Source organism: Ixodes scapularis, unplaced genomic scaffold (genome assembly GCF_016920785.2).
Source record: "Ixodes scapularis isolate PalLabHiFi unplaced genomic scaffold, ASM1692078v2 PGA_scaffold12__126_contigs__length_90152505, whole genome shotgun sequence".
Classification (NCBI taxonomy): Eukaryota; Metazoa; Arthropoda; class Arachnida; order Ixodida; family Ixodidae; genus Ixodes; species Ixodes scapularis.
The window spans coordinates 84,771,543-84,798,162 of NW_024609838.1; the positions used below are offsets into that span (position 1 = coordinate 84,771,543).

General features: G+C 45.1%; 1 non-coding gene and 1 pseudogene across 1 annotated transcript; one reads left to right on the forward strand and one right to left on the reverse strand.

Annotated features, from left to right (window-relative positions):
* Positions 1-18,298: 18,298 nt before the first annotated feature.
* Trnac-aca lies at positions 18,299-18,380 on the reverse strand. The gene has a single exon. It is a non-coding gene; the product is annotated as a tRNA-Cys (tRNA).
* Positions 18,381-20,222: 1,842 nt separating this feature from the next.
* LOC115331527 lies at positions 20,223-20,865 on the forward strand (annotated as a pseudogene).
* Positions 20,866-26,620: the final 5,755 nt, after the last annotated feature.

A 26,620-nucleotide genomic window follows, 5' to 3' on the forward strand; every position in this document is an offset into this window, starting at 1 on the left:
CGAAATGCTTCTCTAGGGATGCAATTATAGGTTGCCTAGATGCCCGCCCTCGAAATGCGTTTATTAAGTCCCAGGTTTCTCGTGGATTGTGCCTCGTCTCAAAAACCTTTTTTTGGAAGTAACGGCGCTTTGAGGATCTGATCATCGCATTCAATTTGTTTCTCGCGCAACAGAATTCTGCTCTTAGCTCCAAGTTACTAGGAGCGCGACGAGAGCGTATCCATAACGCCTTTTTATCTTTAATGGCTCTCATGATATTGATGTCAAGCCGGGGCTTATCTGATCGTTGTTTGAAATTGACTACTTTCTGGGAGGCCTCATAAAAAGACTGAAAAATTGCAACAAAAGCAGGGTATACATTACAAGGTTCTGTAGATTGCAGGAAGTCATTCCAGTTGAAGGCAGCGACTAAAGCATCAAATTTAATAGTATCTGTTATAATTACGGACGTTTGGTTTCTTCTACTATATTTCTGTTGGGTAGCTTGGTGCTCCATGTGACAACCTACCAAGTAGTGATCGGAATAATAAAATAATAACAACAACAACAATAACAACAATAATAATAATAATAATAATAATAATAATAATAATAATAATAATAATAATAATAATAATAATAATAATAATAATCAATCAATCAATCAATCACTGTTTATTTAAGTGTCCAGGAACAACCAATCGGTCTTAGTGCTGGCACACTAAAAAAAATGAGCAAAAACACACACATACGAACACGCATACACACGAGTGCAGAAGGAGAACGTAGTTCTCCAGTCTGATAATAAAAATATTAACAAGTATGAAGGACACTCAAATCAACAAGGGAAATCAAAAGCACAAAACAGACATCACCAGGTGTGAGAGCAAAAAGCAAATACATCAACGCTTGAACTGATCAGCCCTTTTCCTGCAAGAGGAAGATTCGAACAGCATTTCCGAACTTGCTTTGCATGAGTTAAAAATATCAATTGTGTCAGAGTAGCGATTATAACACTCAGCCAATCTTTGGATTGGGTTTAATTGGCTAAAATGTCGAGCTACATAAAAAGATGATCGTAGCCTTGTAGGCACACGTGGAACTCTGAGGCTCACTTCGGACAGAAGGCTGGGAGAGTTAATCGAGCCGTGCAGGGTCTTAAACAAAAACAACAAATCTGCCTTCACCCGACGCTTTCGCAGGCTCAACAAGTTGACAAGTTGCGAGTTACACACACCGTTCAGACAAGGATCACCTTTCTCAAGGTAACGATATTTAAAGATAGAAATAAATTTGTTTTGGACTCACTCGACCGATAAACTGTTAGTCTTGGAAATGCCTTTCCAAACAACCGAGGCGTACTCCAGCTGGGATCTAAATAGGGAACAATACAGCGTAAAAAAAGCGGACGGGCTTTTGAACTCCTTCGTTATGCGAGACACGGCACCTAACGTGCGCAAGGCCGATTGAACCACTCTGATAACGTGAGTGTCAAATCTCAGGGTTGAATCAAAGACAACTCCAAGGTCCCTCAGTTCACTTACACGTGACAGCAGTTCACCATGATAACTATATAGAAAGAATATATCAAGGGTCTTGCGAGAATATGTCATTACTTTTGTTTTAGAATGATTCAAACGGAGGTCATTGTCTAAACACCAACGACCGAAGGAATATGCGTCATTCTGAAGCGCGATGCAATCCTCTAAGGTCGATATTTTTTTGTAAAGTTTTATATCATCAGCGTACTGCAGAAATGAAGAATTTAATATAACTCGAGAGACCTCATTTACAAAAATATTAAAAAGGAGGGGGCCCAAGACAGATCCCTGAGGCACTCCAGAGCTTGCCTTGTACAAGGACGAGGTAGTATTGTTGACGCGGACGTAGGCTTGCCTATCAGACAAATAGCTTTTTAACAAATTGTATACTGAACCACATACTCCGCAAGAGGAAAGCTTGTATAGGAGGATGTTGTGGTTGACTACGTCGAATGCCTTACTTAGGTCAAAATAAAAAAAAACGTCAAGCTAATAATAATAATAATAATAATAATAATAATCAATAAGTTAGTGTTTTAACAGTGTCCAGGGACATCCAATTGTTCTTCTTGCGGGCGCAGTGCAATAGAACGCACAAACAGACGCTTGCGCGCTCGCAGTCGCACTCATACACGCGCGCACGCACGTACACACGTATGCACACGCGCAAACCCACGCCCGCGCGCAGACGCACACGCACGCACAACCAGAGACGCACACACGCATGCACGTGGACGCATCCACACGCGCTCACACTAACACGCACGCGCATGCACGCACACACACACAAACAATTACGACAAAGGAAACGTTGCTTAAGTTAGTTTCGGTTTCGGTTTGCACAAAAAAGAAACAACCTAAAGTTTAAATAAAACTTAAGATTTACTTACTTTTTGTAATGTTTTACATTATTATTTTAAGGAAATTCTTATTGTTACTTATATAATAATAATTTGCTTAGTATCGTTCTAAAAAAAATAACAATAAATGAAAAGGAAAATAGACTCTTGAAGACTGCGCAAGGTCATCGCTATTGCAATCAGCTTCCGTTGGGTCGGTGGAATAGTCGTTTTGAAGTTCCAGAGGCACCAGAGGCTTCGGAAATCTCCTTTTTTTTACGTTTTAGCCGTTGTAGTGGATATTTTAGATATCGTCCTTGCGAATACCGTGTTCAAGAATAGCAATCGATGACTGAGAGCTGGGAGACGCTGCGCCTTGCCAACGCCCGTAAGTTCAGAACCGCCCATGCACGACTCGTGCAAACGCCGGTAAGCAACTTTCTTTTGTTTCTGCGAAGTGGGCTGCCGTTTCAAACTTTGTCGTGTACCGTGTGCTTGCTAAGCTATGCTTGATTCTAACTATGCTTCTGCCCTGTGTTATTTCGTTATTTGAAAAGAGCGTATCTTCTTCAAAACCTGTGGCTCGCTCCGCAGTGTGATTCCCGTGCGGCGGAACCGTGGGCATGTTCTGGGCGCCGTCGTGCGGCGCTCGTCCGACGACGCTTGTGCGGAGCGTTCAAGTGCCGTCTGACGGCAGTTCAAGCATTCAGTCGCCGTCCCAAAGTGTTAATCAAAGGTCATGCTAGTTCTGACGTCTTGCCCTAACAGCCGCTCGCCACCGATTTGTTTCATAAAGCGGGAGCGAGAAAAACGTTACAAGAGCGAGCATGCAGCATGATTTTTTGCATAAGCTAATGCCTGTGCCGTAGAGACGCGCGGTCTCTTCGTCATATTTCCGAGGGTAAAAGCGCTAAATACAACGGACAAACAACGCCCTGTGTTGTTTGTTTCTTTTACTTGCCCGTTGTTTTTAGAGCGTTTACCCTCGGAAATTAGGTCTCTTCTCGTTTACCGAACCGGCACACTTTTTAAGTTTACGATTGTGTGATGCAAAAGCTAAAAGGAGTTTAGATGTCACGTTTTATAGTAGTGGCGAAAGCCCTTACAAAAATCAGAGCAGCTAGAAAAAGCAAAAACATGAAAAAAGGCGGAAAAAATAACTAATGTCAAACCTGAATATTTAATGAAGTTCAAAGACTACCACCGTACCAACTCGCCCGGTTATTCTTTCTGTCAAAGAATAATAGCCAATAGTAATGAACAAATAAATGCCAACTATTAATTGGTTACAAAGTCGTAATTGGTGCAGTGCAGCCCTACGCTACTCTATTCTTTTGATGATATCAGGTAATGTGTAAATGTATAGGGCAGTTCATAGCAACCATTTATGCCCGACCCATTATATTGAGTTTTTTCTTTATATAAAAGTTATATGAAAAAAAGTGCTCTTCCTAAATTAAGCCGCACCACTGAATGTACAATAGCGTGTAACGTTTATGTATGTTCTCAGCAAAAGAAAAGGAGGCATTAAAAAAAGGCCAATCATTTTGTTTCCTCTCTGTTAGAGCTTCTTTCACGTACACGCAAAATGTGGGTGTCTACGTCTAAAAGAGTGGAATTGACATTTCCTACAAGGCTGGAAGGCCTGACTCAGTTTGGCTAGCAGCTTGAAACCTATGGGAACCTGGGGAACTGAACCACAAGAGTGAGAGTGACACCCGCCTTGCACTTCCTGAACAATGGCACCATGAGGAAGGTGGAGCTGCCCTAAAGTGAATGCAATAGCAGGTGGGTCGTTCCAGTGAACCCCTATACAGATAATGTATCTTGAGCGGGAACTGGAAAGAGTCCAGCGGCTTGCAGTGCGCTTTATATTTTCTAGTTATCGCCGACTTGAATCCCCTACCCAGCTTTGTTCGCAAGCCGGCCTTCCATCGCTTAGCAGTAGGAGAGAAACCAAGCGTTTAAAACTTAACTTTATGATTCTTAATGACCTTGTTTTTATTGACAAAGCATCTTATATTACGCCGCACCAATCTAGAATTACAAGAAACAAACATAGTCGACATATACAAGAATACAGATATAACAAGGAATGTTTTAAAAATTCTTTTTTTCCACGCACAATACGCGAGTGGAATTCCCTGCGGGAAAGTATGGTGGCATGTCAAGATGCAGAAAAGTTCTTTTCTTCATTAAGCGTGTTTTTAGATATTTAGGCATATTGGCATGATCTGTATGTGAGTGAACGGGTGTGCTTTTGAACCATGTGTACCATTGTTGAATTGTTCTTCTTTTCCACTCCTGTAAGAGTCCCGACTCGGGACTGACAGTATGTGAAATAAATAAATACCAAGCAGAAAATTATTAATAAATGTGTTATTAAAAACATGGAATGTGAATTGCACGGACAAGAATGAGGAGATCAACACAGCGCTGTTTTGTGTTCATATCCTCTGTTCCCATATTCTTCATGATTTCTTTTCAATAATTGGCTACTAACTAGTCCAATCATCAGCACTAGTCAATAAAAGTATGCTGCTATTTATTAGTGTGCATTAACACCGTGCTTGGAGTTGAATCCTACAGTCATTTATTAATAAACAAAAACGAGGGTGCAAGCTAGCTAAACAGGCTAAACACATAATTTATTAAAGACGGGTTCTCTGAAGGATGACACAAACGCAGAGAAGCATCAAACACAGCTGAGTATGAATGGGCAAAAAACGAATAGGCGACCCAAAAAAGAAAACGTAGGGGAAGACATGAGGTCAGTCTTTACAATTTCTCTTCTGCTTGCCACCACTTTACTAAGGGAATTCCTTCTTGGGCCTTACGGCGTTTTACTGTTCACAACCCCTGACATACCCAAGGGCTGTAAACATAAAAAAAGCAACCAACATTTGGGTAAATGTGATTGAACAAACAACAGGGAATGCCTTGAGCTTTCAACCTAGGAAATAAAAAATATGCACAACATCAAGATTAAAAAAAAAAAAAAAACAGACGGACGCATCACACCCGTTTCTAACAAAAATATAGGCCAAGAAACTTCTTCCATTCGACGGCATAACACAGGGAAGGCACTAATAGATTTCTAGGTTTCATCATTGTCAGTGATTCTTTCAGTATACACTTGCGGTGCACTCTCTTTAGTAAAAATTATTTCATCATCATCATTCATTAAATCATCACAGTTGCGTTTTTTAAAGGGGTATGGAATCAAAAATTGAAACATTCAAATTTCGTTTGGAAGTGAGTCAAGCATGACGGATAATAACCGTAAATGATAATCGCACATTTGTGTTTTGAACGGCTGGCTATATTTTTCCTTCCAAACGGTGCACTCGAGCAAGCACTCGAAGAGAAGCGAACGGAGAGCGCGATGCGTCATGGGATATCCGGCGCAAACAAAAACAGAACGAAAAGATTCCCCGCGTTCGTGGAGTAGCAAGGCAGGCGTGGTTAGGAGCTTTGCCCTTGGTGGCGCTGTCAGCGTTGTGATGGTGTCAATAGGGAGTTTTCGTAGATCGTTTTCGCCGTCCCGCAACGCCCTCCGCAACCCGCTACGATAGCGGAAACTCCACAGTCAAGGCTATTGGCGCGCAGGCGCAGTAGCAACTTTTTCCTTGCGGAACGCCTAGCGGAGGGGGCCGCGCGGTCTACGAAAACTCCCTAATAGCACGGTGGTCAATAGCGTCAGCGCGTTACAACCGAGCCGTTCGAAGTACCCGTGGCATGACGACCGCGTGGCTGGCCCACGTGGGCTGGCCCAAGGAGCACGTAGCTTCCACAACACTGTCAGCTTAGGGCTGAACGGGATGGGGAAAGCAACTTTTGTTCGAGTTTTGAGCGACGGGCTAATCTTCTAGGGGGAGAATGGCTGTTTCCGGTTGCACGAACGAGGGTCCGAGAATGAGGGGAGTCCTTCCTTTCCGTCTTCTTGGACCGTTTGGTACAATGCGCGATTTGTGAGTTGAGCCAGCAGGAAAGCTAAGAAAGAAAATGTTGAAATTCCAAAGGGCGGCGCTGCTCCAAAGGAATCTGCTACGTCACGACTACGTAGCAAGTTCCTCAGTGTTGCTAGATTACCTCCCAAATAGGCTCCGCATGCATCCACCAGGTGCACATTGAGAGATCGTTTATTTAGCTTTAATATTAGTTTTCTTGTAGCTTTCAACGGAAGACTGGTCTTTTTGAGATTAGGGTGCAACATGCAACACATTCAAGCTAGAAAATGAGCGCTGAAATTTCGTTTCCCTACCCCTTTAAGGCCACACACCTATTACATTAGATCACATGTTTTGACACAGCTGAATACAGATCCTTATTTTTCTGCAACATTTATACTAAGTTCAATCGGTCCCTAATGCAGGGTTTTGTCGCATGAAGTGTTCTATGAGTCGAGCGAGAATTTCTAGCGGTCTTTGGGACATGTCGTGCTGTAGACTTATGTATTACTGGCTTTTCTTTGTTACTTTGTGGGATATGGCAAGCGGTATTGAATTTATTGCAGGTCCCAGCTGCACCAAGCGAGTAGACTCACCGTCAAAGACCGCAAGCCGCTATCTTCAAGCCGCGCAGAGTGTTTTTTGAGGTGAGCAATCATGTTTGGCGGTCTTTGGTACATGCAATGGTGGGGGTTTATGTAAAACCGGCCTTGTCCGTTTGATCCAGTTTTACTTCAGAAAAAAGTGGATTTCTGTAGTGGGATGGTGCACGGCTGCATGCACATGCAGCCGGTATTTATTATATTTATATATACATAAATACAAAGCTTTCTAAAAAAAAAAGAACCGGCGTGAGTGTTACTTGGATGTTGACTTCAATGTGTGTTTGTGGGTCTCAGAGGATATCACATAAGGGGAAAACCTTTAGCAGTATGTTATTCAAAACTAATTAGCCAAAAGTTTTAATAATAGTTTTATGGGGTATGTTTCAATTCTAGTTTCAAAGGCAGTGAATATTAAAGACTAACACAATTGACGCAATTTGCGAATGGCAACAAGTTTCGAAATACTCAGTGCTAAAAATCTGCCTTTTCGTCGTCCACTTTTAAAATCTTGCGCTCAGAAGGCCTCAGGATGTCGTGCGGACGTGGTTGCTTCGGATGCACCTTCACTGTCCTGGAAGTATGATGCCGATGCTTCCGCCAAGGACACTCTGTCGAGATAGTGACGACGTACCCGGTATGACTAGGTCACTCTTCTGCCCATTATTAACGGCACGAAATCTGGAGCTCAAGCTGAGCACGGTTTTTGCATCCGACATTGAAAACGCAAAAGTTGGACAATGAATACCTCCAGGCCGCTTGGCTATTTCTGAATGGTTTAAATAGGGAAAGCCTTTAATACTGACTGGCTTTTAACACTGCAGTTGCAAAATGGTCCATAAAGCCATGAATTACAAAGCTAACAGAATTTGGTCAATTAGATAACGTACTGTGACAGTTATCTCCTTTACCAATGTCCGCTGAGTCCCACGAACACGCAGTGAAGAAGACATCGACAGATCTCTCACGGCCTTTTTTTAAAATTTTGTTAGCTTTCAAATAGAATGCTGTGCAGAGTGTATACACGTAAAACGACTTGTAGAATGTAATCATGCACATAATTGTTACAAAACTTTGCTTTTTACCCAATTAAGTATTGCATTTGTCATGGCAACCTTCCAAACATAAGCAAAGCATCCAGCTTGGTACTCAAAGTTTATTTTATTCGGCAATAAATCAACGGACTACTACTTGGTTCGCATTTGGCTTCATTGTGAAAATATTAGGCTTGTGCGAATGATGGATTTTGGCTTAAAATGGATAATAATTTGAGCTTATTAACTTTTCAGTTGAATGTCATATAGTTTCTGCTCCTCTCTCCAAGCCCGTGAATTCTGGGTCCGTTTACATGAAGTCATCCAGCAGCCGCAGGTTACCTTTTGGGCCACCGAGATTGCTCTTCTCTTGTCGCAGACAGCTCATTGTATATTTTGTCAGAACACCTTTGTCTGTCACGGATTCGAGGGGTGCATTGAGGTGCAAACGCAACAATGTATCATAGCTTGCTGTAGAAATATATTATCACGAGCCCCTTTTAATATGTAATCACCCCCTCTACCGTTGAAAACCGCAGCCGTCAACCTCGACACGCTGCATGCTGGATTTTTGCTGCACCGGTTGGTGTTCGGACGGGGGAGTTCATATGGCCAGCGACTGTACTTAAAATGTAGCCCTTGAAAATTAATTTCTACAGCTACATGCGAAACATTTTTATGTTGGCTGTTTTCTGTAACCTTCATCTTTGGGTTTTTCAGTGTAGAGGAGGAGGCAAAAAAATTAACATTGGGCAAGGGACAAATATTAGCATGTACCGTTATGGTCAGTCGGCAGCCCTACACGGTTCATAAATGCAGGGTGGCAAGGTGAGAAGGGCCCGTCTGTGGCAAACATAGATTGTAGCACCTAAGCTCCCCGCCTCCTGTCGGTGTTTGTCCTTTTTTTTTTTTTTTTTGCAACTGGACTTTTCTTGGCTATGTTCGCTGATATTAAAAAGAACCCATTATCGCACCCAATGAACGCTGGCGACCAATGCCACCGCCTGACAAAGCGTGTCTGCCCAAACGTCCCTGCTTTTGCCTTCTTCTTTTAGACATATTGTTTTTCATCTGTGCATTTGTTGGTGGCCTCTTACCCATACAATAACCTCAAATGTACACAGGAAGGCTGCTGTCAGCAGAAAGAAGACCGGCCGCTGTACAAGATAAAAGTGAGAGCAAAGCAAAAAATCACTCATTGCGAAAATAAACAAGTGATGCGTCGGATTTTTTCCGTGGCTTTTTTTTTTTTCTCTCCAAACCTGTTAGCTCATTTCTAACAATAAATGTAACAATACACATAAGTCTAGCAGCGTATCATAATACATCGCAAAAATATTTCACTACTGAAACACAAATAGATTTCGGAAATGCATTTCGGTACAGAAATAGAGATACTCACAAGTGCCCCTAAGATTATATCGCAATACTTGCATGTTGTGATGTTGCCCCGATTGTGATTCCTCATTCGTTTTACATTGCTGCGGACGCCGGTTACTTGTTCCAACATAAGTACTGTATGCCTGTGTGGAAGCTGATGCTCATGGCCTTAACTGCAGCGAATAATAGCAGTTGACAAGAGCAAACATGTTTTGGCCTTCTACATTTAAATATGTTTTGCTTTATCCTTTTACCTAACGCAGGACGAGAACACCCTACCGGCACTATGTGTCCTCTAAAACAAGCAAGAGCTGGACGATGCAGACTTTCTTCACCTTGTTGAGGATCGTGAGCGCTTGTTCTCCGTTTTTAATGCAGAAGAGGGGCTGTGCATGTTGTTGGCAGCATATTGGCTTTTCAGCATCCAGTACGAATGCAAGGCCTCCAACACACTGGTTGCTCTGGAGAGGATTTTCCTTGGCTTGAGCGACACCAATCCAAGGACAGTCGTAAATAAATTTTTGAACAAAGTTTGCAGAAAGGTATGTGGTTGAAATTATGTTTTGTGAGCCGTTTTAAAAGTGTATAATCCACTTTTCTCGCCAGTATTATCAGGTTAATTTTTATTTTGCTCCAGAACGAATGATAGAAGGTTTTATGGAGTCATGCTTTCTTTTTCTTTCTTTAAATGTTGGGCACTTTCTGTGATAACTAATGCTGAACTCCTGTAGGTGAGTGCTTAGAATTTAGCTGTACGAGTTCCTTATCCATAGTTGTCTTCCAGAACTTTATAATTTTCTTTGTACGTGAGCAAGAGGATAGCGTCTTCTACTGAAACGTTTGCTTATTTGCCGTAGAGTGCAAGTTCATTCTGTAATATTTTTCATTACATGTTTGCAGATAGCATTCTTTATTTCATGGAATGGCATACATTGTATTTTCCATTTCTCAAGGTTCAATAAATGTTCAATTTAACACATTCTAATTCATGTCATAATGAGCTTCACCTAATGAAATACTGCATTGGTTTAGTCAAGGGCTAAACCACCCCCTTCTACCCTGCTTCCAATTAGTAAACAGGTGCACGTAGGAGACAAGTGATAAGCGAAGTGTGTTGCCTGCAATCATCTGAGACAAACAAATCATGTCACTTGATCTCCAAACAGGAAAGCTTTACATGCTTCGTTTGTGGCAGGCCATGATGTTCACAATGGTTCAGCCGTGCAGTGTGATGCTTGGGGCCACTGCTTGCTGACTTAGAGTTCGAGAAGGGGGGGGGGGGGGGGGGGTTGCCGTAGCACTTCCCAATTGCCCACGGGGTTATGATGTGGCTTGCAAAGAGCTATTTTGTATAACTTCTTCATGAAATGAGTTGTGTTTATTGTGACTCATTATTTCTTTATCAGATGCCTCGTATGTGGTGATGTGGCAATCCCTCTAAGTGAAAAAAAGTGTAAATGTGTTCAGTAAACATGATAATCTGTAAATCGTATAATAATAATATAAGAATATGCAATACCATATATGATTTTCGTACAATTACAAGTTCTGATATGTGTATTGGACACATTCCAATGAAATGTTCACTGGGGTTTATACTTCAATTCACCCTTCCTCCGAGCGCGGCGGGCGCTACCAGCCAATCCAGCGTCGAGAGAGCGTCATGTGACCTTAAACTCCACATAACCAAAACGTCGCATAATACTCTCCTGGCGCCAGATTGGCTGGGGTGGCCCAGCATCCACTGGGCCACCCCAGCAGGCGCCCATTTCATGCCAAGCACCCTTTATCAAGGATGTTAGCAAGCACCCTTTGTGAAGGGTGCTTGCCTGAACGCCATAAGGGTGTTAGTCCAGGGACAAACTTATTTACACCCTTAAGTGTGAAAAAACCTTTACTGTGTACTCAAGGCTTCTCTTTCCCATTAGTGCCAGTAAGTTTGTGTAAAGTGAAAAATATTGTAACTGAACAGTAGAGAGTTTTAGTAGATCGCTCCCATGACTCCGATAACGATACCCGATACTCCGCCACCGCCTCCCTTGCGCATGCATGGTATCGTTATCGGGGCTATCGGAGGTATCGGAACGATCTACTAAAACTTTCTATTGTTGCACTCTCCCTTCACCTAAAGTTACTTCTTTTTTTTTTTTTTACTGCTGCACTACCGGGTGATCTTAATGGTGGGACAACATATCATCCCTGAACCCACGACGACTGGAACGGTGGTCGTAACCAGCGTCATAAGACTTAGTACTCAAAAAGTCCAATAAATATTGAGCAGCCTTGCAGCAGCTTCGCGTGTCATTACTATGTAAGAGTTTCTGGGGTTGAGTCCTCAAACTTGACCTCCCGAAACTCTTGACTGTCTTCTGAGGAACACCCAAATTTTCTGGCAGTCTGTGATAAATTATGCATTAACCGCCGAATTCAGAAACCTCACTCAAACTACACTTAAACTGAAGGGCCCCCCTCTTCCTCGAGGAAGGCGTGAGGGCCGGCGCTGGCCAATCTCGAGGACGGATCGGCCGTCGCGATTGGCCAGCGCCGGCCCTCGCGCCTTCCTCGAGGAAGTGGAGGGGCCCTTCAGTTTGAGTGTAGTTTGAGTGAGGTTTCTGAAGTCGGCGGTAAGTGTATAACTACAGCCACTTTCGGCCAGTGGCTGGCCAAACGTGAATGGCCAGTGGCTGGCCGAAAGTGACTGGCCAAGGGTGAATGGCAAGTCACTGGCCTGAAGTCAATGGCTAGTCACTGGCCAAATGTGAATGGCCAGTCACTGGCCAAAGGTGAATGGCCAGTCTCTGGCCTAAAGTGAATGGTCATCCACTGGACAAAGGTAAATGGTCAATCACTGGCCTAAAGTGAATGGCCAGTCACTGGCCTAAAGTGAATGGCCAGCGACTGGCATAAAGTGAATGGCAAGTCACCAGACGAGGACGAAAACACTTCTATTGCCGAGCACTTTGGCCAAGCTTGGGCCATCGAAAATCTGGTTGGCCATAGTACACTTGCCAGCGATGGCCCATTCACAACGTGCTGCTTGGGATGCTCCTCTTTCCATCCCGCTCCCTGTCCTCCAGCACCTGCTTCAGAAGGGACTTCTTCACCGTCTGAACTTCGCGTTCGGCAAGTCCATTGGATGCCGGGTGGTAAGGAGGAGTTATCGTGTGCAAGATTCCATTTTCACGCATGAAGGATCTGAACTCTTCAGACACCAGCTGTGGTCCATTATCTGTGACCACTTCCTCTGGCAACCCGAATTGCGAGAATATCATCTGCAGCTTTTCGATGGTGTGCCAAGAGGTCGTAGACGACATTAGAATGGCTTCCAGCCATTTTGAGTGGTCATCAACTAGGATCAGTATGTTCGATTGATCTTTCTGCGCGAAATCTAAGTGCACGCGTTCGAAGATCCTAGTTGCCAACGGCCAATGTTGGACCGGAGCACGGGGGGAGTTGTTCTGCGTTGCTTGACAGACGTCGCATTTTCGCACCAGATTCTCAATGGCAGCGTCTAATCCATTCCACCAGACATGCTGTCTCGCCAGCATCTTCATTTTAGATGCTCCTGGGTGACCTTCGTGTGGGAGACGGATGATGACGTCATGCAATGCTTTTGGGATGACCACTCTCGTGCCCCATACCAAGCAATCCTGGTCGGTAGACAACGCCTCTCTTCTCTGGAAAAAGGAAATTAAGTCCGGATCGTCTACTTTCTTAGGCCATCCTCGTTTCGTGAGTTCGATGATCCGAGGTAGTAGGGGATCCTTTTTACTCTCCTCCTGAACTGTCCAGCTTGTGATCGGAACATGATCGAGCGGCGAAAAGTAGTTAACCTGGTCACAGTCTTCTGTTTTCGCGGGAAGGGGGAGCCTTGAAAGGGCGTCGGCGTGACTAATGCTAGTACCTTTCGCGAAAACGATCACAAAGTCGTACTCAGCTAACAGAAGTCGCCATCTCTGAATACGTGCAGCTGCCATGCCGGTTGGCTTCTGGCCTTGCTTCAAAAGTGTGGTGAGAGGGTAGTGGTCAGTGACCAATGTGAACCTTCTACCGAAAAGGTACTTATGAAACTTCTTGACAGCGAATACAATGGCAAGCGCTTCCTTTTCTACTTGCGAGTAGTTTTGTTCGGCCGTCGTCAATGTCCTTGAAGCGTACTCAACCGGTCTGTAAACTCCCTTGCTCACTTCATGAGCCAAAACTGCCCCTACACCATAATTAGAAGCATCGCAGGTCAACCTAACAGGCTTACTTGGACAGTACAAGGTCAAGACATCAGCACTACATAGAAGCTCTTTAGCTTTCCTCACACACTCATCACATTCTTTTGACCACAACCATTCAGCCCCTTTTTCTAGCAAGTCGTACAGAGGCCGCAGCAATGCTGCCAAGTCTGGCAGAAACTTGGCGTAGAAGTTTAACATTCCTAGAAAACTGCGGAGCTCATGTACATTTGTAGGAGGCGGAGCGCTTTTGACCGCTTCCACCTTGTCGGGGCAAGGCCGGAGCCCGTGTTTGTCAAGCATATACCCAAGGTACTTCACTTCGCCCACAAAAAACTTGCTATTTTCCAGGTTCAAGCTAACACAATGCTTCGCAAGTCGTTCCAACACGCGTTTCACATTGTCGAAACATTCATCATGGTTCCTGCCTCCAATCAACAGATCGTCAATGTAACATGCAACCTTCGGCAACCCAAGCAAAATCTTATCCATGGTAGCCTGAAAAATAGCTGGAGCGCTCGAGACGCCGTACGGCAACCGCGAAAACTCGAAAAGACCGAGGTGAGTGTTTACTGTCAGCGCTTTCCTTGCGTTGCTATCAAGTGTCAGTTGCTAATACGCAGCGCGCAGGTCAAGAACCGTGAACACGCGGCACTCCGTGAACGCTGCGAACAACTCGTCCACCATTGGCAAGGGGTAGTGTTCCGTGCGCAAGTTCGGATTTACTGAGACACTGTAATCGCCACAGATACGAATCTTTCCGCCGGGCTTCAGAACAATGACTAGCGGAGTTGCCCAGTCACTCGTCTTCACAGGAGACAAGATACCATCGTCAATCATTCTCCTCAACTCGCAATCAACAGCGTCCCTAAACGCAACGGGAACGGTACGATGCTTGCAGAACACTGGCTGAGCATTATCCTTGAAAACAAGGCTTGCCGTGAATCCTGTTATTGCTCCGGATTCTTTCTTAAACACCGACGGAAACAACACTTTCAATGTTTCAAGAGATTTCTCTTCTGCTGTAACTGCGAAAACTGACCTCCAGTCCAGCTTTACTTGCTGCAGCCAGTTTCTACCAAGCAGCGTTGGTAGCCGCACACTGCCGTTTCTTACCACCACTAAAGGCAGCACATGTTTCCCATGACCGCTAGCTACCTCGACGTCGGATACACCGACAACGTTAACTTTTTCCCCGGTGTACGTACGCAAGCTGAGCTCACACCGTTTTAGCACTCCTCGAGGTAGAATCTTTCGATACGCCTCTTCTGGCATAAGGGTAACTGCAGAGCCCGTATCAACCTTCAACTCTACCTCGTGACCTGCTATTTCCAACGTAGTCGTAACCGGTGGCACCCCCGCGACTACGTTACAACGCACAACGCACACGTCTCCGGGACCCACATTAGGCCAGCTCTTTGGCTTATCCCTGGTCTGTTCTCCTCTGCACATTCTTTTGATGTGTCCTTTTCCGCACTTGAAGCACTTCGCTTTAAGGAATGGACACTTACAAGGTTCATGCGCAGAAGAACCACATCGAGAGCAGACAGTTCCTGGCTGTCGCTGCTGTTCCTGGTCTTGTCTGTCCCACAACCGATGCACGTCGGTGGTATCCGGACCGCTCTGTCTCTGCAGCTCTTTACTCTGCTCTGTAGCCAGTTCCCTTGCCAGTGCCACCTTGTAGACGTCCCCGAATTCGGAACTGCCGTCCATCTCGAGAAGCGGTCGCTGAACCTCGGCATCGAGGCAACCAGCGACGAACCGGTCTCGAAGAGCAGTGTCGAGGAATTCACCAAAGTCACAAGTCATGGCCAGCTTCTTGAGGGCAATAACAAAGTCTGCCAGGCTTTCGCCGTCCTTCTGGTACCTCCGGTGGAATTTCGTCCGCTCCGCTATAGTAGACTTGGCCGGCGAGAAGTGGTTCTTGAGTACACATGTCAATTCTGACAAGCTCTTGGAAATCGGAAGCGCGGGCACCAGCAATTCTTTAAGAGTGCGATATGCATTTGTCCCGAGGAAGTTCAAAAACGTTGCCGCCGCATCCTCTGGTTTCACAGCATTCACTTGCACCAAAATCTAGAAGCGTTCCAGGTAGTCGTCGAACGTTTCCTCGTCCGGGCGGAACTCGTGGAACTTCGGCATGCTGTCTGTTCATCCCATCCTCGTCGCCAGTTGTTATAAGTTCGCCTCGGTGGTCGTCGACCGAGATCCAGACAACAGACACCCGGCTTCGATCGCACCCGCGTTCCAACTGTCTCGGGGCGTTTATTTGTGAGACAAAGAAGAAAAAGACCAAAACACGCGACGCCCTCCTAGCGGAGGTAAATCATTCAGTTACTACAGTTGTACTTTCTGTAAACGTGTTTAAAGGGACACTGACAACGCCAAAGTATTTTTTTTAAACTTTTTGCCAGGCGAATGAATATGGCACCAGAAAACTTCCCAATCGATATTTTGCTACATCATCACGCATATCTTTAATAAAGTACAAACAAAAAAACAACAAAAAAAAACAACAACATAACTGCTCGCAACCGAAAATGAACTGGGAAGAAAGAAGAAATGAAGAGGAGGAGCGAGTTGCCGGAAGTCACGTGGCTACACCCGACGCCGTTTTAGAGCGCAGTTCTTAAGGCCTGACCACATTAGCATAAACGGCGCCGCCGGTCGGCGCCGCTGGGCGGCACCGCCGTCCGGCGTCCCAACGCGAGGAGTCCACAATGGCCTCCGTTTTGCAGGCGTCACGTGACAGCACTCGCTCTCGCGATCGCGCGCTCGCCTTCCGTCGGATTTCCCGCTTTTTTGTAGTCTACTCTTCGTTAGATACTTCCGTTTCGGCTCTCATCTTTCGTATATATCAGCATCGAAACCGCACTCGCTGCCTACATGGTAGGTGTCCATGATGACCTGGTGATCAGCGTGAAGGTGATTATTCTAGCCTGCTCGTTGATCTTGCGACGTCGCCGCGCTCTGAAGGGAAGGAGGCAGAGGTTTTGGGTCCGGCCGAGTTGGTTCTACCGAAACACCGAAGGACAGGTCAGTGCTTTGCTGCCCCGCCAGCGCGCCAGATATGAAGGCCACTTTCGAGAGTGTCACGAAATCAACACGACATCTGTCAGAACACAGACGACATGCAGCAAGTGCCACGAAACAAAATCACTTTTAATTCTGAATTTCTCTTCTATAATTTCCAGCGGTTCTTAGCGTCCTTATCTAAGTAGTCTGACTGCGTCTTGTCATATAAGAAGGGAAATAGCCCAACAGTTTAGAGGAAGCGCTCCGTTCGGAAAGGCATTGGGGGAAATAGGGATAGCAGACGAAACAAAACAACGCTACGTTCCGTCAGAACGTGAAAGACGCGCGGAGAACCGTCTTGCGCGTTGCCATGGCATCGCAACGTCACTATCTACGCCACCTCCCATTGGCTCCTCTTTTCTGCGGCGAGGAGCGGCGAGGTCTGAACCGAGCAAGGTCCAGTTGACTCGGCGGCGCTGTACGTCGCGCCGCTGAAGGCGAAAACTGATTTTGGTCGGCAGCCCGAGCCGGCCAGCGTCGCGCGGCAAGCCTCTGCGACGCCAATGTGGTCGTGCCTTTCGGCGCCCGTTTCCGGGCTGAGCATCATCGCCGTCGCCGTCGGCATAACCGCGCGTTGCATTTTGGGACGTCCCCATAATGACATCACATATAACGTCACGTGTGACGTCAAGTGGGTAAAATTTTCTCGCTAAATTTCGCAGGAAATTTCATCGCGCAATTTAGCGAGACGATTTTTCTGCTAAATAAAGCGGGGAAATTCTCCCGCTAAATTTAGCGGGGAAGTTTTTCCTCCAAATTTATTATAAAAGTTCTTAGCGTCCTTATCTAAGTAATCTGGCTGCGTCTTGTCATACAAAAAGCGAAACAGTTCAACGGTTTCGAGGAAGCGCTCCGTTCGGAAAGGCATTGGGGGAAATAGGAATAGGAGATGAAGCGAAACAACGCTACGTTCCATCGGAACGTAGCGTGACGTAACGTGTGACGTGACGTCACACGTGACGCCACTGACCCCGGGAAAATTTTCCGCTACATTTAGTGGGAAATGTTTATCGTTAAATTTAGCAGGAAAGTTTTCCCTCCAAATTTAGCGAGAAATTTTTGCCCTCGTGACGTCACACATGACGTCACGTGTGACATCCCGAGGGTAAAATTGGCCCACTAAATTTAGTAGAAAATTTCCCTGCTAAATTTAGCAGGAACATTTTACCCTCGTGACGTCACACGTGACGTCACGTGTGACGTAGCATTCATTCACGTGACATCACGTGAAATTTAGTGGAAAATCTTTTTCGCTACATTTAACAGACAATATTCGCCGCAAAATTGAGCGGGGAAATTGACGTTACGTGACCTCAACACCCCAATTCACTTTACCCGCTATATTTAACAGGGAAATTCTCGCTAAATTTAGTGGAAAATATGCTGGTAAATTTCCCACTAAATTTAGTGGAAAATTTAGGGAAAAGTTCCCACTAATTGGGAAGGGGCAGGAGAGGAGGAGGGGAGGGTATGGAGGGGAAGAGGGGCATATCCTGCCCTCTGTACCCACCCCTCCTCCTCTCAAGATTTGTACTTTAATTTGGAATTACATGGAATTGTCATCGTCTTTCATTTTTAGGGGCGAACCTCCTTAGGATCTAGCCTTGTCCGGCGTCCGTACTCACATCGATTGCCATCCCATTTGTCTTCTTAAAAAAGAAAAAAAAAATGTTTCCGCAGTCGACAGGATTCGAACCTGTGCGGGAAGACCCCGGTGGATTTGTAGTCCATCGCCTTAACCACTCGGCCATGACTGCGGGACGAGTAGGGGGCTCTGAGATGTGGTAGTAACTCAGAGCTGGGGATGTCATGGATGAAACGTTGCATGTAGCCGCTCGACGTTTATACAGGAGAGGGCGCTGCGGTCAAATGCGTATATAATCGCGTTAAACTTTGCATGTATTGGCTCAACGTTTATAGACGAGAGGGCGCTGCGGTCAAAAACTCAAATCCGTATATAACCACGCTCCATACCACACATTTTCTTTCTGACATGGACCGTTGACTTAAGCGGTGGAGATGCGTTCCCATGGCTTCTAGCGGATCCAAGCTGATCCGCTAGAAGAACCACTGGCTTTGCATTTCACCGACCATAAAGCAATAATAATGAAGTTGAAACGCAACCCGGAACTCAGCACTACCTAGAGCAATAAAAAAAATTATCACCATCAGCACTACCCATAAACAAAATCAGTATCATCAGCACCACCAGAGCTTCGCCCCAATCAACATCATTCACCACGTGGAGATGCTTTCATTTTTTTATCCTTCGTTTTCTTCCTTATTGAAAACATACCATTCAGCCCTGATCTGTTATGGGACCCTCCCAGCACTTCAAACTCCTTCAGCCCACCAAACCCCTCCAACCCATCAAACCCTTTCAGCTCGTCAGACCGTCAAACCCCCTCAGCCCATCATACCATTCAGCCCGTCGGAACCTTCAGCCCAAACCCCCATTGCCCATCAACCCTTTAGACACCCAAATGACTGGGAACCATAGACAAAACTGTAGCTTAAAACCTTATTGGAAATTTATTTCGGTCATTGAATTTTACATATATGTTGTAACTCAAAAAGACAATAAGAACCAACATTTGCTCAAACCCGAGCTTGCTCTCGGGTCTGAGCAAATGCTGCTGTGTATTGTTGTCTGTGTTGGGAAATGTTGTGTAGTGTCTATTCTGAAAAAGAATTGGGGTACCTTCGATCAGCAATGACGGGCATTACGTAGCAACTGATATGGCCTATCTTGACAAAAATATGCTGCTTGGTTGGCGCGTTGTCTATTTTTAAAAAGGAAGGAAGAAAAGAAGTGTCTTCATCAGACAAAATAGACAACGCGCCAACCAAGCAGCATATTTTTTGTCTGATGAAGACATTTCTTTTCTTCCTTCCTTTTTGTGTATTAAAAAGCAGTTGTTAGTTCAGCGCCGTCCTGTCGTCTGTGCTTCCTTACCCTTGTCCAAATATTTGCCGCTCTTTCTTCCCAAGATGTTCACTCAAACCAAATAGCCCAATACATCTCATTACTGTAGTTTTGTAAGTTGACTTTACTGCAATGTTTTTAACCTTAAGATGCTAAGAGCAGGGGTGCCAGACAAGTTTGGGGTGTGAAAAGGCGACAGAGTGAGTGAGCTAAAACATGTATTTATTTTTATCAAGGAATCGCTGGCCTCGGCTGAGTTATCCCGAGGCACTACAGGGGTTGGGGTATAGGTCATTACGTCATGACTACATGAGCTGATGGTTACCAATAATATATTCATTTATTTACCCTTAAAGGTCCCGAAGGGGCATTACATTAGGGGCGGCATACAAGGAAACACATGCATAGGCAACATTATACAACAATAAACAAAGGGAAACACAATGATACATTTATGGCCAAGCAGTGGCCACAGAAAAAGAAATCTTTGTTACATATTTATTATGGATGACACTGAATCTCTAAAAAGATGTGGGGCACTGATTTTAATTATGTGCTTCTGCAGATCATTGCATTCTATTATTGCAAGTGGAAGAAATGAGTTGTTAGAAGTGACGGTGGAACCGGGGATGCCACGTATACTAAGAAAGTTAAAATGGCGTCGAGATTAACAATGGCCACGCGTGTATGTATACGCATTTTTCAAGTGTTCGTGAAATACAAAATTTAAATATGTTGATGCTTTCAATGCACTCAACAACCAATCCACCAGCAATGTCGAGCTAGACGTTGTGGAGAATGAAAACTCCGTGGAAGAGGTCCTATAAGGATACGGGGAGGAGCTGGAAAACATCGCATTGCAGCTGCTCTCTGCCAATATGGACGAGCGTGGCGACTACCACCGTGCGCACTCAGCATCCTCTACTCCCACGCACTCCCCGCAAGTCTCCCCTACCCTGCCTTCTCAATCTGCTTCTGTTTTTCACCCTCAAGCTTCTGCATCTGCTCCATGACCTCTGTTGCTTTTGCAAACCCTGATTCCCAAACACTCTTTCCTGCCAATCACGACCACCTGGACGTAAAAGAACTAGCAACGACACTGCGCTCATTGAAGAAATCGAGCAGCAGATACGAAGCTTAGAAACTGCAACCCAGCAATTCTTAGTTTCCTTGTCTAGTCATATCTAAACAATGTGCCACTGCACCTGTACGGCTACTGCCAGATCCATCTTCTGGATGCGGTCTTGCAGTACTAAAGAGGTGTAATACCTGCAACACTGATGCAGGTTCAAGGGCCGCAAAATAATGCACTGTAACATACATATTCTCTCGGGAAGAAAGGCAAGTAGCATTCTTAAGGGCATTTGACATGCGCATGTGACGATGAGGGGAAAAAAATGTACGGGTGTATCTGTTTGCCCAATCCTTCGACTTATTCTTTATCCTTTGGTTTTACAAGATAATTGCAACAATCCCATAACACAACCCAAAGGACACTGTTGCAGTACGCCACAACGCAATGTCTAAACTTCCTACTAACTTTCATCACTCTTAGTAACCAGCGAATTGATCATGCAATGTCGGAAATGATAAAATAGTTGAAAACTTAAAATGATTTTTGTTTTGAGTGCACCACCGGAACACAACTAAGATAAACATTGTGCAAATACTCCGATTTTACATTCCTTAGACAGAGTTGAGGAAAAAATTGTAGTCGAAGCTTGACAACTTAAAGCCACGAAATGAGACTGTTCATGCAGCTATAGAACACAGTACAAAACAACCAAATAAAACTGATATGTTCCAAGAAAAGTTGCTTGATGATTACGTCTAAAGTTGTTGACAGATTAAGACGCAGAAGATGTTTCACCTCCAGCACACGCTCGTTGCCTTCTGCCGAGCTTTGACTACTTGTGCGCAGAAGCACCATCAATGACCGAAACGTTGCGCCTTAGACATAGCGTCTAAAGTTCTTAACCTGCCATTGACGATAGAAGCATACATTTCAATATTAGTATGGAACAAAATCACAATTACCAATTTTTTCCAGGCTATGGCCCACAGGGCAAAGCTTCCGCCAAAAACCTGTTTCTTAGATATTCTGCGTGCACGAGCATGTGGTTTTCCAAAAAGATATTTATGCGCAAGTATTCGCACAAACAAAATCTGCACAGCCAAGCTTGCACCAGAGCTTTTGCCATCACTGAAGGTAACTTGTGAGACTACACACCACGTGTAGAATATTCAAGAAGTCATTCGTCTTTCGTTTATATTTTCTCCGGTTGGTCATAGTCTGGAAAGTGCAGGATACCGTACTCAAGCGGTTACCCTTTAATTAGGCCTCTTGGTTAACACTTCAGCACTGCACCTTGCCAGGACACTTTGCCTGCAGCACTTTTAAAGTAGAGCTTGCACGGGTCGCTCACACACCGAGCCATGTCGCCCAAGATCCGCGCCAGTGTTTACACCACTTGCATTGGTGGCTGAACAAGCAGTTTGTTCCACCCGCCGCCCTGCCTTTGACCAGTACCATTTACAGACTTAAGAAATTGGGAACAGCGCGCAAAAAAGACGATGACAACGAGAGTAGAGCACAGGAAAAGCGCCGACTATCAACTGGTTTTATTAAAAACGGCTCAAACAAGAAAACACCACAAAGCCAACCAACGCTGAAACAACCAATGGCCGTGTCGCTCACCAGGCATCTATAAAATCTGTCTTTTTTGTGAATATAAACGGAAGGCTGGCTGACGCAGTGCCCCGAGCCAGCTTTTTCTATTGCATGCGCCTGCAGCACCTCTCTTTACACTTTTGTGCGCCCCCTGCCAATGATCATGGTATCTTTGAAGACGGAGTGACACAACCAGCCTCTGCAGTATACGTAAAAGTGAGCTGTCATTGACAGCAGGGGAAGGGCATGTTCACACATTCTCTCATTGACGCAGCGTCCCGATTGTCCTATATAAACCCGGCCGCATGACAAGGGGATTTTGCAGATGACACCCACCACGCAATCCACGAACTTGTTGACATGTTTAACCGCACATTACCTCTTGGTAATGTTTGCCTAGTTTACGCGTGGGCAAAGTTGTGCTAATTTGCGAGGCACCGAAAAAACCATTGACACATTGAACCGGTTAGCCGCTTTTTTAAATTATGTGAAACGTTATGTATATAGGGGATAACCTGAGGCCTTTGTTTAGGCTTTACTTTTGGTTCCTGAGAACCACTCTTGACTTTTTTCAAGAGTGTCTGAGAGACACCAAGCAAAACGGACAAAGGAAATCCTGCTCCTAAAAGTCGCTTGACCTGGGCTTCATAGCTGTCAAGCATGGCATGGTGACAAGACGTGTACAGTGCAGCCTAGAGGCATGACGTGGCAATTTTTCGTTTCACAAGTTTAGAATGGTTGGAATCATATGGCAGGATTTCCTCTTAGTTCGCGGGTTGTGACGCCAACACAGATGTTGCCCGGTAAATTGCAGCCGTAAATCCAAAAACTGCAGGTACTGGCCGTCTTGTAGTTCGTAGGTGAACTTTAGGCCTGCAGAGCAGCGCTTGAAAAAGGTCATTACATCATCTACAGCCTTTTGAAATTACAATTTGCCGATAGCCCTTAAGAACACCAGATAATCGGCAACATACCTGTATACCTTGCACACCCGTTGACACAATGCCGGTTTCATGGACCTATCAAACTTCGCTTAGTAAATGTCGCATAGCACCGGAGCAACGCTCGAGCCGATGCAAATGCCCTCTCTCTTTACATAGTAGCTTCTGTCGAAAAGGACAAAGAAAAGGTCTTTGTCCTTTTCTTGTTTGAGCCGTTTTTAGTAAACCTTCAGTTGATAGTCAGCGCTTGTCCTGTGCTCTGCTCTCGTTGTCCTCGTCTTTTTTCGCGCTGTTCCCAATTTCTTAAATCATGAACCAACTCGCCTGCATCGCCACCTTAATTCAGTGCATTTATAGCGTCTGTGTATCCAGCTGCGAAGTATGCACTGTCTCTTGCGTGTTGCTGCATCAAAAAATTGTGGAGAACGCGGAGTGCCTTCACAAGGTCCTCGGCGTTCTGTGGGCTCTCCCCCAGTCGTTTTTCCAGTATCCGCCAACGGGCAACTAAGATGCCAAAGGCATTTCCCGCATATCTCCTTTAGGTGCGAGAAAAGAACAAAGCAAGTTTATTTCTTCAATTCCCACTTGAGAGACATTATCATAAATGTCAACCTCCAAAATATTATGTCAAGTTCAAGACTTTGGGCCTCCCATTCCACAATTATTTCATTCTATTTTGCAATAAAAGTTCTGTTGTGAACAATCTTGACAAGTGCAGAGAAAGAACATTACGATTTACAAGGTACCGTAGCTAAGTCCTCTTGACCAGTCCAGAGAAAGAGCCTTACGATCCAGAAGATAGCCTAACTAAGCCCCACAGATAGTTGCTTACAAGAGCCAAGGCCCACTCTCCTCCCTGAAGTTTGTGACCTGTAAACCGAAGAGACAACTTTTTTGCACAATGTGCCCGCCACTTGCGTTGTCGATTCAGACACGCACTGCACCTCGCACACTGTACCAACTGGTTAAGAACGTCAGTGGAGAGGGGGACAGGGTCTATGTCTCATTGGAAGTTTGCCAACTATTGCAAACTAGAGTCAGTGACAGGTTCAAAGCTCGGGGTAGCTCCTCTTTCTTTCCACTTTAGCAGAGCGAATGCCGGAGGAGGTTGCCTCATCGCCAGCACTCTCTCTGTTAAAGTGAAAAGGGGTGAAAGGTGTTTCCCTTAATTCTGAACCTGTAACTACAGTAACGTTGGTTTGTAAACACTATGGCTACTGTATGTCCTCTTTGCTGCCAATTTATCAAAATCCAAGACATCCGAACTCCTCATACCGGCCATCTCCATTTGTTGTGCATGTCATGAATTTCAGTGATATTTGATGGTGTTTATTTTTCCCCGGTAGAGGTTATGGTTAGTGTCTAATGTTTTGGTAAGCTTTAGTGCCACAGAGGTAACGTTAAATTAACCTTAGTGTTGTTGCCCCACTTTCTGGGACTATCTTGAAAATTCTGAATAGACCTTCTGCAATACGTACTGCGCCACAGCAGCAGGTCTTCTTTTTTTATAAACACTCGGTACAGATTACGCACTTTCTTGTTGCGTCTCCGCGATTGCGCTGGAGTCGCTGCAGCAACCGCCAGCAGCCATGTTTGTGCTTATGAACCTAAACCAAAATGATACCTGTGGCAGCGTAAATGTAACGCGACAGGTGAAGCTATTCACCGATTTGAGTACGTGATGCATCGTAACTCCTTCACGTCCTTGCAGTGTCACCGAATCCACTTATTTTGCACCACAACCGTGATAGGGTTAGACTGAGTTCGACAAAGCGTTGGTGTAGCAGACCACATAGTAGACGACGGAACCTATGCAAAAGAGAGGAATGAGAAAGGGCGAGCCTCACAAGCCACAAGCTAGCCAACACAACGCCCTCTCCCCATTTCCGCGCGCTCGTCCAACACAGCCTAGAAGACAAGGCCGTAGTGCTAAAATTTTTGCATCATCAGCGAAGGCCAACGCTGGACACAAATTGGAAATGACTACTGCATCAGCGCTCGGCTTCGAGTCAAGGTTAAACCGAACGCTAACGCAATCTCTATTGGCGAAATCTCTATCAGCACTATGGCTTTGTTGTTTTCGTGTTGGCTCGTCCGACTCGGCTGCTCGAGCGTTGTTGCTCTGGCAACCTGCGTCTATTTGCGTATGTCACGTGGTAGTGGGAGGAAAGACGATGGGACTGGGCGTACCGCCGACTCCCGTAATTCGTCGCACGGTGCGCCCAGGTTTTTTGGGGATTTTCGCAAAGGGTTTATTGTCTTTCAGCCTCCACAGGACCAGACGATTGTTTCGGTTCCCGGGGTGACTCTCCTGTTAGGGGCCAATCCCTCTTGACTGTCTTTGGCCTGCACAGATTTCTATTTTTATTTCTCTAGTAGAACACAAAGGAATGCAAGCAGTGTTTACTGCTTGATCCGTGGGTTGCCGTTTTGAACCTTTCGACCTTTGATTTCTCTGCTTTTAAAAGGTGAACTTGAGTTTTCAGGAGGTCCTGGGATGAGAATATTTGTTACGGTAAATAGGTTTGTTGTGTTCTCGAAGGTTTATTGGCTGAGGATTAACTTTAGAATGGTGTGGCCTGAAGCGTATTGTTACACATCCAACCGTTCTTAGGAAGAAGTGTGACAGCCCTGGCTACCGGGCTCCTCTTGTCCACCGTCTCGTTAGTGAGTGAGTGGGAATTGTTTTCCTGTTGAGCTGTTGCCTAGTTTGCCTGTAGAGGCGTCTTTCTTCCATTTTTCGAAGCAAGTGCGTGCGGCAGTGAGGTGTCAACCCTTAACTCGGCAGCGACGAAGGTGTTCTAGCATTGATCTTCAGACAAGTTTTAAGAGTTAGTATCGTAGAACTGGATACAGGAATAAACAGCTAACACTTTGTTTTCCAAGGCTCTGTACTGGCTTACGTTTGTCCGCAGCTGCATTGGTGTTGGACTTTAGCACACGGTATATTTATTATTGCTGTGAATGGTTTCTTTATACAATGCTAATTGAGGATTTCTATCTGTACCCAAGAGGCTTGTCTAGTTTTGTCTACTTAATGTTTTGTGCCATGCGATATCTATGTATGATAATGTTTGAGAGTTGTGTTTGTTGCCATTTCTTCATGGTTGTTGCCTCTCATACTGAATTTGCACTGGACATGCATGTACCTCATTACCTGTCACAAATAGCGCTTCGGCTCTCTAAAAAAATTAAGAGGAATTCAGATTTTATTTATTTATATCCCCACCCCATGCAGCGTGTTAGACGTTCTGGCTTGACCAAGATTGTTTTGTTTGTTTTCTTCCCATACATCCAGCCACTGCATCCTATCTACTAACATAACCAAAAATGCCGAAGGTGCATGACCAGTGAATGAAGCGCGTCGCTACGCTATTTCTTGGTGGTTGGTTTAACCTGGTTTCTAGGCCACATAAAAGCGTATGCGTGTCTTTTTGTACTTCTCATGCATGGGTTTTA